Here is a 13,631-nt window from a genome sequence, read left to right as displayed (position 1 = left end):
TAATTGCCCCAAATCTGCACCAACATTTTCAGCGGAAAAACACGTGTGAACATGCCCTAAGGGCACGGCCAGACGTGACGGAGTTTTCACAATGTTCACAGTTGTTTTCCTTTAGGGCATGGCCACACGTGGCGGATTTCCTCCGCAACTGTCCGCATCAATGCCGCACAGAATCTGCGTTGCAGATTCTGCGGCGGATCTGCCCAAAATGTGCAGTAAATTGATGCGGACTAGCTGCTGCGGACTGCGGTAAAAGTGCTTCCCTTCTCTATCAGTGCAGGATAGAGAGAAGGGACAGCACTTTCCCTAGTGAAAGTAAACGAATTTCATACTTACCGGCCGTTGTCTTGGTGACACGTCCCTCTTTCGGCATCCAGCCCGACCTCCCTGGATAACGCGGCAGTCCATGTGACCGCTGCAGCCTGTGATTGGCTGCAGCCGTCACTTAGACTGAAACGTCATCCTGGGAAGCCGGACTGGAGACAGAAGCAGGGAGTTCCCTGTAAGTATGAACTTCTATTTTTTTTACAGATTGCTGTATATTGGGATCGGTAGTCACTGTCCAGGGTGCAGAAACAGTTACTGCCGTTCGCTTAACTCTTTCAGCACCCTGGACAGTGACTATTTACTGACGTCTCCTAGCAACGCTCCCGTAATTACGGGAGCCCCATTGACTTCCTCAGTCTGGCTGTAGACCTAGAAATACATAGGTCCAGCCAGAATGAAGAAATGTCATGTCAAAAAAGCAAGACGCATCCGCAGCACACATAACATGTGCATGACAGCTGCGGACTTCATTGCGGAACCTAGAATCTCCATTGAAGTCAATGGAGAAATTCCGCCATGAGTCCGCAACCAGTCCGCCACTGCTCCGTAACAGACAGAGCATGCTGCGGACACCATATTCCGCACCGCAGCCTATGCTCCGCAGCGGAATTTTACGCCTCGTCTAAACGAACACTTCTAAATAGAAGTGGAAGTCAATGCAGAAACGGCTCCGCTGCGGATTAACGCTGCGGAGTGTCCGCAGCGGAATTCAAGTGAAATTCCGCCACGTGTGAACATAATGGAAAAATGTTTTTTAAAGATTTTATTTTATTTTTAAAACTTAAATCCAAATTGATAACACAACTGATTCGTAAAATGACTCCTGTTATTAGGTTCTTTTTTTTTTCAATTCGTTTTTTTATTTGGTTTTGAAATGGCTAAAGAAAATATAAGAAAAACTTTTTTTCTGTACAATTTAAGTTATGGATCAGTATAGGGTTTGTGTTTTTCCATTAAACTATACAGTAATATATTGAAAGTGGTTTCCTAATCTGTTGCCATTTTAGGTTTTCGGTTTCTATGAAAATGAACAAATAAATACAATTTTGATTTAACTAAAGAATTTGGGAAAACTGAATGTCAAAGAAATAAACAGGAACCATTGCCAGATTTCCTTGTTATGTAAAAAAAACACTAGTATCAAGAGTACTTGTCACAAATGAACTTCGAAATCCCTATCTATGTTTTTTAGCTATACCACTGGATGGCTGGGTTCAACACTTTTTGCCAACACATACAACTTACGGGTTCATATGTCTAAAAAAATATGTTAGTGTGCACATAACTGAAGGCCTAATGCAAACGACCATATTTTGGGATTATACACAGTTTGTTTTGTTATTACAGAGCCAACTAAGGCCGGGTTCACATATAGCAGTTGTGTCTGGCCACTTGTTTTATGCCTAAACCGGACACAGCTGTTGACAAAGTTGTACACTTTATGCACCAGTCCGGCGTCCATTGAGGGACAGAAAAATCCTGCATGCCATATTTCTATGTCCTGAGCAGGGAGACATCCGGTGTCAACAACTGGTGCCACCAGCAAATGAAAATATTCCCATAGGAATCTATTGGAACAGTTTGGTCATCCCTTTGTCAGTTTTGTTTGCCTCCAGCGTTCTTGTACTACAAATGAGAAGATCATGACAGGAGGGCTGTTCATATGTATAGGGGGCCTTGGTCAGTGATGCAATGCACACGTCCATATGTTTTCATGGATTTAGTGGATGCTAATTCATAAAATTACGTCAGTTAGCATTGGTTTTTTTCAATCTTTTTTTGAATCCGCTTCTATTTCAGGATATAAAGCAGTAGCTAGGCTTTGTTCGCACTGGAGTGTTTGTATCTGTTTTTTATTGATACATTTTTCACACATTTAGGTCCCATAGAAATGTATGGGATCCACCAATAGATCTGTTTCTTCGAACAAACAAACAAACAAACAAACAAACAAACAAACAAACAAACAAACAAACAAACAAAAAAACAAACAAACAAAAAAACTAACAAACACAAAGAAACAGATTTCAAAAAGCCTTGGTGTGTTTTTTTTTAGGTGAATAGGGTGGATCTTGATTGAATTCATACATTTTGTATACCTTAGCATTGAGGGGGATCCCTCAGAAGAAAATTGGATTCTTTTTTTTTAACAAAGTATGTATGCTAGTCTGAGTCTAGTAAGGGCATGACCACACGTGGCGGATTTCCTCCGCAACTGTCCGCATCAATGCCGCACAGAATCTGCGTTGTAGATTCTGCTGCGGATCTGCACAAAATGTGCAGTACATTGATGCGGACTAGCTGCTGCGGACTGCGGGAAAAGTGTTTCCCTTCTCTCTATCAGTGCAGGATAGAGAGAAGGGACAGCACTTTCCCTAGTGAAAGTAAACGATTTTCATACTTACCGGCCGTTGTCTTGGTGACGCGTCCCTCTTTCGGCATCCAGCCCGACCTCCCTGGATGACGCGCCAGTCCATGTGACCGCTGCAGCCTGTGCTTGGCCTGTGATTGGCTGCAGCCGTCACTTAGACTGAAACGTCATCCTGGGAGGCCGGACTGGAGACAGACGCAGGGAGTTCTCGGTAAGTATGAACTTATATATTTTTTAACAGATACATGTATATTGAGATCGGTAGTCACTGTCCCGGGTGCAGAAACAGTTACTGCCGATCGCTTAACTCTTTCAGCACCCTGGACAGTGACTATTTACAGACGTCTCCTAGCAACGCTCCCGTCATTACGGGAGCCCCATTGACTTCCTCAGTCTGGCTGTAGACCTAGAAATACATAGGTCCAGCCAGAATGAAGAAATGTCATGGTAGTAAAACCAATACGCTCCGCAGCACACATAAGATCTGCGGACTTCATTGCGGAATTTTGACTCTCCATTGAAGTCAATTGAGAAATTCCGCCATGAGTCCGCCACTGCTCCGCAACAGACAGAGCATGCTGCGGACACCAAATTCCGCTCCGCAGCCTATGCTCCGCAGCGGAATTTTACGCCTCGTCTAAACGAACACTGCTAAATTAAAGTGTAAGTCAATGGACAAACGGCTCCGCTGCGGATTAACGCTGCGGAGTGTCCGCAGCGGAATTTAAGTGAAATTCCGCCACGTGTGAACCCAGCCTAAATGTGTGCTCAGTCATATCACATCTAACCAAGACTTCTCTATATGACCGTGTTACCTACCACATTTCCTAAAGGGGCACTTATCCTGAAGCAAAGAACTGTAACAAAATTTAAAGGGAAGCAACCTGTACTGTACTTAGTCACTATGTTTAATGTACTGTATTTAATCACTGTTACATTATATGTACTGGAGACCACAAGCTTAAAGTGAGTACTGCTTGTTGGGTAACACAATTAATTCAAACAATCCATAGACAGGGACTAGCAGAGAAATAACAATGCATAAGATTATGAAAATATCATTTTCACTAAGCAAAATGATATAAAACTTTCAATATTTCTTTGTCTTTGTTAAACCAATTTGAATCTATCTATCCGCATATGGTTATACAGAGATTTATGCTATATTTCATTTAAATAATCAAACCTTCTTATTTAGTGGTTCATACGCATATAGGTCTTAAATGATTTGGCCATAAACTAAATTACAATGTAATGATATTAAAAAAACAAAACTATTTCTGTGTGTGCTGTTGTTCCTCTCTGTTGTCTTTAATTGTTAAAGGACTTGTCCATTAGGACAACCCTTTCCCATATGTCATGTGGGGGCAGTCATCCACATGAGATCCGGAGTGGAGAGCCTCTGGAAAGTGCTGCTCCTGCGCAGCTAAATTCTAGACCTTACCCATTTATTTGAATAGAGGCCAGTGTACATATTCCCTAAAGTCATCATCACCCTAGAACTTGTAAATATGTAAAATGGTACAAACAAATGCTTACAATCAACCAAAGTATTAGATATCTGGGGAAATTTTTTACCAACATGTTGATTTTATTTAATTGTTTTAGCAAATGTTTAATTTTTACTGTATTCAGTGCAAAAAATGTTCAATGTAAAAAAACTGAGCGCTCGGATTTATCCATGACTCCCCATAGTGTATAATGGACAGATTCTAAGGGCACATTCAGACATGGCGGAATTGCTGTTGAATTCCGCTGAGGACAGTCCGCAGTGGAATTCTCCAGCAGCCGTTTTTTACATTTCTTTCTATACATTTTTAGGAAACTTAGTTCAGACGTTGCGGAAAATAACTGTGCGGAAATCAGGCTGCAGTGCGGAATTTTCTCTCCGCAGCATGCCCATGACATTGCGGAGAAGAAGCGGAATTTAACTGCGGATTTCAGCCTTTGCAATGCAAAAACTGAAATCTGTGGCAAGTCCGCTGTGATATCTGCAACGTTTGAATTACCTGTCAAATATGCCAATGTTGCAGCAGATTCGTTGCGTAATTGCCGCAAATCTGCAGCAACATTTGAGGCTGAAAAATTCTGCCATGTCTGAACATGGCCTTAGGGCATACATATTTAGGAAACTTAGTTCAGACGTCGCGGAAAATAACTGTGCAGAATTTAGGCTGCACTGCAGAATTTTCCCTCCGCAGCATGCTCTTTATGTTGCGCAGAAGAAGCGGAATTTCACTGCGGATCTCAGCATTTGCATTTGAATGGCTGAAATCTGCAGCAAGTCCGCTGTGATATCTGCAACGTCTCAATTACCTTTCAAATATGAAAAGGTTGCTGCAAATTCGCAAAATAATCTGCAGCAACATTTTCAGCGGAAAAATTCTGCCACGTCTGAACGTGCCCTGAATTGTTCTTGGAACAGAACATGAGACACAATGCTCCCATTCTCCTCATAGTTGGGAGTGTCTGCAGTGGGACCCCAATTTATCTGACATTTATAGCATATCCTTTTTAATACTTTATACGGGATGTCAAACCAGAATCCTATTTTTTTGGGGGTATTTATTTATCGATAGGAAAATGCACTTTGGGAGCCTGTCCACACAATAGTTTGGTCATCCATTTATTTCACTTATTATCTGCTGTGGAGACTGCCAAGACTTGAAATGACGATGTCTTTGGCAAACCGCAAGCTGCTGTCTATATGGACAGTGGGGAAAGTGGTACATAAAGATGTCTTAATTCTTAATTTCTCATACGGATCAGCCATAAGGTAACTTTATTTGTAAACTTGTTTCTTTTTCTTTTTTTGTTGAATTCCTTTTTTTTCTTTCAATAAAATTGTGCCAGATATTTGGCGTAACTGCATTGATACACGACCCTTAAGGGCATGTTCAGACGTGGTGGAATTGCTGTGGAATTCCGCTGCGGACAGTCCACTATGGAAATCTGGAGAAGCTTTATTTTCATTGGTTTCTATACTTTCTAAGTAACGTGGTTCAGACATTGCGGAAATTAAGGCAATGTTCAGACGTGGCGGAATTGCTGTGGAATTCTGAACCAGCCGATTTTTACATTTGCTTCTATACATTTTTAGGAAACTTAGTTCCGACGTTGCGGAAAATAACTGTGTGGAAATTAGGCTGCGGTGCAGAATTTCCCTTCCGCAGCATGCACAAAATGTTGCGGAGAAGCAGTGGATTTTCACTGCGGATTTCAGCTTTTGCAACACAAAGGGCATGTTCACACGTGACGGAGCTTTTCCGCTGCAAATGGTGCAGATTTGGGGCAATTACGCAACGAATCTGCACCAACATTTGCATATTTGACAGGCAATTCAGACGTTGCAGATATCACAGCGGACTTGCCACAGATTTCAGTTTTTGCTTTGCAAAGGCTGAAATACGCAGTGAAATTCCACTTCTCTGCAACAAACAGTGCATGCTGCGGAGGGAAAATTCCGCACCGCAGCATATGGTCCGCAGCGGAGTTTTCCGCAATGTCTGAACTAACTTGCCCAAAACTGTATTGAAACAAATGTAAAAAATGGCCGCTGGAGAATTCCACTGCAGACTGTCCGCAGCGGAGTTCCACAGCAATTCTGCCACGTGTGAACATGCCCAAAAACTGAAATCTGTGGCAAGTCCGCTGTGTTTTCTGCAACGTCTGAATTATCTGTCAAATATGCAAATGTTGGTGCAGATTTGTTGCGTAATTGCCCCGAATCTACACCAACATTTGCAGCGGATATATTCTGCCACTTGTGAACGTGGCCTTACAATGCGGAATTTAGGCTGCAGTACAGAATTTTCGCTCCGCAGCATACACATTCTGTTGCGGAGAAGCAGCAGAATTTCACTGCAGATTATAGCCTTTGCAATGCAAAAACTGAAATCTGCACCAAGTCCGCAATGATATCCGCAACGTCTGAATTACCTGTGAAATGTACAAATGTTGCTGCAGATTCGTTGCGTAATTGCCGCAAATTTGCGGCAACGTTTGCACCCGTAATTACGGGAGCGTTGCTTGGTGACGTCAGTAAATAGTCACTGTCCAGGTTGCTGAAAGAGTTAAACGATCGGCAGTAACTGTTTCAGCACCCTGGACAGTGACTTCCGATCACAATATACATGAACCTGTAAAAAAAATAGAAGTTCATACTTACCGAGAACTCCCTGCTTCTTCCTCCAGTCCGGCTTCCCAGGATGACGTTTCAGTCCAAGTGACGGCTGCAGCCAATCACAGGCCAATCACAGTCTGCAGCGGTCACATGGACTGCCGCGTCATCCAGGGAGGTCGGGCTGGATGTCAAGAGAGGGACGCGTCACCAAGACAACGGCCGGGTAAGTATGAATTCCTTTTACTTTTACTAGGGAAAGGGCTGTCCCTTCTCTCTATCCTGCACTGATAGAGAGAAGGGAAGCCCTCTTCCCCTCAATACGCAATGGCTAGTCCGCATCAATTTAATGCCCATTTTAGGCAAAGCAGCAAAAGAATCTGCAACGCAGATTCTATGCGGCATTGATGCGGACAATGTATGCAAAACTCTGCCACGTCTGGCCAGGCCCTAAGGGCACATTAAGAAGTGGCGGATAATTCCGCAGCAGACATTTTTTACTTTGGTTTCTATAGCTTTTTAGATGGGATAGTGCAAACGTCGCGGAAAACAACTGTATGGAAAATAGCTTGCGGTGAAGAATTTACATTCTGCCTGCACGCAGTCTGTTGTGGAGAACCAGCGGATTTTCACTTTGGATTTCAGCCTATGCAATGCAAAAGCTACAGCAAGTCCACTGCAAAATGCGCCATGTCTGGATGAAGCCTCAAACGTGCCAATTTTGCTGTAGACTCGTTGTGTATTTACCACGAATTTGTAGCAAAATCTGCAGTGGAAAATTTTCACTTATGTTTCAACGTGCCCTAAAGGTTGCGGCAGTGTAAGGCAAGATTAAGTCCCAGCAGGACTTGGTCTGGCAGCGAATCAGAAGGCAGCTGCATTAAATTCTCCTGCCAATGCCTTATATCATAGCCAAAAATGGTGGTAGGATGTGGTAGTAACACTGGTCCACCTACCAATGTGCATTACAGTCTTACTGATTTTAAAGTATATATATATATCCACAGGAATTCCGCCATGTCTGGCCGTGCCCTTAGGGCTCAATTGCACTTCTGTTTATTGGATTCATATTAATTCAGTTATTTTTTCATTGAAAAAAACGGTGTCATTACATTTAAATGGTTTTATTTAAATTCAGTTTTTTTATACGCAGCATGTTTTAATGGATCCATATTGAAACCGTATTTAGCCCATAAAAACCAATGGGTTGATTTTAAAAATGCTTGTTCCGTTTTTTCACATTTGTTCTGTGTTTCTTTTACATTACAAAAACAGCAAAAAAAATCGTTAATCTATTAACAAAGAACGGGAGAAATACGGTTAAAAAAACCGGACATCTCATAACAAAATACGGAATAGAAACAGATAAAATACGGAAACAAAAATGGAACGAATTGAACAAATTATCCGTATGGCGCATCCGTATTTCATCCATATTTTCATATGCAGTGGGAAGAAGCCCTTACAATTATTACATAAATTGAAGAAACAGAAAATGATTGTTTTCTATCTTGATTGTTTTTTTTCGATACAAACTCAGAATCTCCAGGCTAAGTTAACATGTATTACATTACAATGAGGTTAAACTGGAGCTAATGAATAAATACAATTTAATAAAGCATTAGGCTTCATGTTCCTATGCAATACATCTGTTTATCACTCCCTAATAATGAATATTATATATCTCCAAATTATAATTCTAGAAGGATTTTTTCTTGGAGACACTGCTAGTTAGTTATTACACTCAGAAGCAATGAAAGGGCAATGATTCAGAGTCTGACTATCTAAAATGACTCAAAGTTTCCGCTTTGGGTATAATTTACATTCAAATGAATAACAATAATAATAATAATAATAATAATAATAATAAAAAAAAAAACATGCTTCTACCACTTCTGTGATTCTCCCGTTTTGACAATTTAAATTAAGTGTTGATTGAAGCTTAAATAATGTTGCAATTGTACGATAGATACGGACCCCAGAGACCAAACACCAAATCACCACAGTTTCCAGTTTTTAACTTCTGACCCTCTGATAAATCTGCCTCATTGTGTTCCAGCACAGAGGAGAGACCGTCCATTCCTCTATATTATTTTGTTGTGTGTTGGGAGATCATTACAAACATCAATTACATTTACAGACACACAAATACATACACGTTTTTACTTGGATCTATCTTTAAGACTTTTTGTAAGGATGGATTTAATTATTTATAATCTATTAAAATTACCTGCATCAAAAACTTCATGCATTTTTTAATGCAGTTCACTTCAGTATATTATAGATACCCCCCTCAACTATTAAAGAAATAAACAAAACACATTGTCAAAACCTAAACATGCGGTTTTCCCTGCTAATATTCATAGCATGAAAAAAAAATTGTTTTGTTTTTTTCAAATGAGTGTGTGCGTGTAAATTGTGGAATAGTCGTTGCAAGCTCTATGGGTTACTGGAAGAAGAAGGGCAGTAAACGTGTATGGGAGTCTGGGACCAAAACACAAACATTTTTGTATTTTGTCACTTTTCCAAGACTTATTAAAAACACACACCAACATAGTACACACATATAAAACTCTGCAATACATAGTGTGAATGAAGCGTTAGCCTTCAAAATGGCTTTAGTTAAAATGACTTGCCTACATTTTTTTTCTTGTGCATTGCACATACTGTCAATGATTATAAAGACTCATGTTGCTTGACAGAAATGTATTTCCACCCGCTTAGTATCTACACAGCACCATTTAATAAGTCTGAACAGGTCTACACCGTCATGGTTGAAGTTTTCCTATACCCAGGCAATCTACTCAATGCACACCATGCCTAGCAAATCAAGCATGAGAAAGCTGGCAAATATATAGCAGTGCAACAATGAGAGAGTATTCTGCAGCTACAGTAAACAGTGCTAGGAAAGTGTCAGAAAGCGAGAAGGAGTTGCCTTGTAACCTGTCGAGAGTGGTCTGGATGTAGGATATGATCATTGCAAGGTCCAGACTCTTTTCTTGCCTTGGCTACTCTGGTTACCACGGGCTCAGCTCACAAGGGCTAAGCCTGATCTTTGTGAATGAAGCAGAAAACACTCGACAGCTCGTGAATAATCGTTTTAATGAGTGTGTAAAGCGTGCGACGGGGTGTTCGGATCTGTCGGGTTAAACAAACAACTTGTACCCAGAGCAAATCCTATTGTTTAAGTGCAAAGTGGTGTCAGTTCAATTTCCCGGCTCTTCCTAAAACTTGCAGATCAAACGCAGGGGTGTCCAGTGTTCTCCCATTAAGAAAAAATAACAATATTTTACAAACTTGAGTTTGATCTGCCTTTTCTGGTTCAAGATCCTTCGCCCCTTAATCCTCTGCTTAACCCTCAGTGCTCTCTTTTGCCCCCTCTTAACCTCTTTTTGCCTCTCCTACCCTTCAGGCTGTCCACAATGTATAACTTGCTCTTTCATCACTTTTTTTGTAATTACCTCAATATTTCTATATTTATGGATAGATGTTTCAGATCTGAATTTGTCGTTTGGCTAAATCCATTGTGATATTGCGATGTGATATCTGTGGTGTTTCAAAGGACTGTAGTTATCGTAACCCCTTCCCCACCACAATAAATGAAATCTTATTTTTAATTGATCAAAAAGGCAAAGTTTTTATCTCTGACATTTGTCCATAGCTCAGTAAAAAAACAACTAAAAATGTAAAGTTTATAAAAAGAGCTCAGTTTCTCAGATCTAAGATAAAGTAGTTACATAAGTTGAAAAAAGAGAATGGTCCATCAAGTGATATATTGATCATGGGACAGACTTTCTGGAGTTCATGTTGGTATTCCTATTGAGAAATTCTATAGTCTGCCTCCCCCTCCTAAACTGGCTTCTTACAGGGAACAGAAGATTCACTGAATTTAACGGCACAGCTAATCTGTGTTCCAGAGACAACCCCTTTAATTTGGTCTCCGATGACCCCCGAATAAGCAGCTGATTTTGCCAGGCTAGCCACTACAGGTGTATGTAGTATCACATGGCTGTAATTCGGATGAATAGCCGTCCATGTAACATATAAATGGCCTGAGTCCACCAGAGTGAGAGCTGAAGGCTTATAGAAGGGGCTTCCAAGTGTGGGAACCATGATGTCCGTATGCCCTAATAAGACGTATGGAAAGCGGTTGTCCTGATGGTACAACCCTGTTAGCAATTCTATCCTGTTTATACCGTTTAAGATAACAAAACTGAAGTGCCATTTTACACTAACAATGGACTGTACTTTGTGCTGTTCTGCGTAAAAGCACATTTGGAAGCACAACCTATCCAGTATAAAATAATAATTAAAAAAAATTAATACTTATGCAAATAATGTTTTTTATAAGTCATTTTTATGAGCCATGTTTTCATGTAATTTTCATATGATCAACATTTCTTATTCTGTAAATTTGTATCCATCTTCACAGAATATTAAATAATGTAAATGTATGGCCCCGAAAACGGTCTAGGTAGTGATGCCGGTGATTGTGTAATGAAACATGATCATTTCTAGTATGCTTTATGTATCAGCTTTTCTTCTCACAGTTTTCAAGAACCCTTTTTGTAGTCATTGAATAGGAAGCTTCATTGTTGACTTCCAGATATGAGGATGAAAATCTGTCCTGCTCATGTGATGGATGGCGCTGATTACAGTTACAGTCCAGTTATCAGAGTTCTGTACCTGTGTGCCCATCACATGACCAAGACAGATTTTCATCCTATGAAAGTAAACAATGAAGATTTCCATTCAGTGATCTTGAATACAATGTGGAACTGATAAACAAAGCAAATTAGAAAAGCGCATAACAATTATCAATTAATAGGCTTAATTTGCCAAAACTGGAATACCCCTTCAAGTTACAGTACTTCTGCCACATCGAATGACAAGGCCACTTTTTAGGAGGTAGGCAGGGGCATAGCTATAGCATGCTTGCCAACAGTCCCGATTTTGGCAGGACAATCTCATAAATTTGTGCAAAATTTGCAGAAAAAGTGGAACCCTTCAACCGTTTTTGGGTAGTTCCGGAGCAGAACAGGTGTGGGGCTTATACGTCTCAATTTTGAGAATTTAAATATTGATAAGCATGCTATAGGGGGTGCAAAAGTAGTAGTTGCACCCAGTTTCTGGAGCCTGAAGGGTCCCAAAGGCCCCTCTGCTACATAGGAAGTCACCAGTATTATAAATGGCAATGGAGCTTTTGCATTGGGGCTCAGGAGCTTCAAAGTACTTCTTTGGGGATAGGTAAAGAACGCTTCTGCTCACCAGAGAAAAACTTTTTTTAAGGGAGGTTTACAATATGATTTAAATCTTCTTGCACGCTAAAGAAACCTCTTCCTCTCTCATAAAAAAGGGGTTTGTCCTGCCTGCTGAACTGCCAGTATTGAAGGCCTGGCAGTAATTCATGGAAGTTTGCCACTGTCTCAAAGACAGTTTGTATCTGTGAGACATCTACATTTGGATGTTCAAATCAAACCAAATCCTGACACCAGTCTTCTGAGTTAGAAAGCTGCTATCTCCATTGTCATCTAATTCTTTACTCAGAAGATAACTGCATAGCAACAGTTGTATAAAAATCCTCAATCATTAATACTGGGGTTGTTTTATGGCTATACTGGGGGCGTTATATGACACAATATTTATAATCCTTTCCACGTCCATTTCCTTGTACCCCAAGTATAGTGCCAGGTTGATTTGCAGGACGGCGTAATAAAATATCTATGTCATTAGGAAGTTATGTCGTTGAGAAGTAATGACCTAGGTACATTAATGATGTGTAGTGATAACCTGCATTGTAGTAACACAACTCCCAACATTTCAATTACAGCCACAAACCCTACCACTCAGTCTACAACGTGAAGCAATAGGGGATCATCTGTTGCTGTGCCGAGACAAGGGGTAGGCAGTGTAGGTGACAGCTTATGGCGCCACCACGCTACAAGCAGGGGGTGCTTAATATTATTAACCACTTGCAGACCGCCCATAGACTATAAACGTCCGAGTGGTCCGCAAATTAACTCTGCAGGGCCGTTCTAGAGCGTCCTGCAGAGTTATACATTTTTCCGCTCTGTGGCTGCATTTAGTTCCGTGATACAGCTGTCTCCAGACAGCTGACATCACGGAGACCTGCCCAGAGACCAATCAGCGTGGACTCTGGGCATGCGATCATTGTGACAACCTGTCACAATGATCACAATACTATCCCTGTCGAGGTCGCTTCCCCATACTCGTGGCACCCCCTGCCCCGTTCGCGACCACAACTGGCGACCCCCGTCTGCGACCCCCCTGTGACCCCCCCTCCCCTGTAAATTCTCCCTCTCCTGGCAGGCAGTCAGGGAGGGAGAATAATAATAGTAGTAATAAGACATAGCATGAGGGTGATGTTATACCCGTTTTTGCCTATTACACATATTGCTGTACCATTGTTTTGTATTATGCTGCACTCTGTTTTTCTACACAAATATTGTACAATGTGCCATAAAGATGATGTTATATTTTCTTTTTTCATTTCTGTTTTGCATAGATCTATCTGATGAAGGCCTAATGAGGTTGAAAACGTTTATAATTAACAAGTGGATTGCATAATAAAAATCATACATTTATTTCACCACGAAATCTATCTATCTATCTATCTATCTATCTATCTATCTATCTATCTATCTATCTATCTATCTATCTATCTATCTATCTATCTATCTATCTATCTATCTATCTATCTATCTATCTATCTATCTATCTATCTATCTATCTATCTATCTGTCTATCTATCTGTCTGTCTGTCTCTCTGTCTATCTATCTATCTATCTATCT

The sequence above is a fragment of the Rhinoderma darwinii genome, chromosome 12, assembly GCF_050947455.1.
Source record: "Rhinoderma darwinii isolate aRhiDar2 chromosome 12, aRhiDar2.hap1, whole genome shotgun sequence".
Classification (NCBI taxonomy): domain Eukaryota; kingdom Metazoa; phylum Chordata; class Amphibia; order Anura; family Rhinodermatidae; genus Rhinoderma; species Rhinoderma darwinii.
This window is presented reverse-complemented; position numbering follows the sequence as displayed.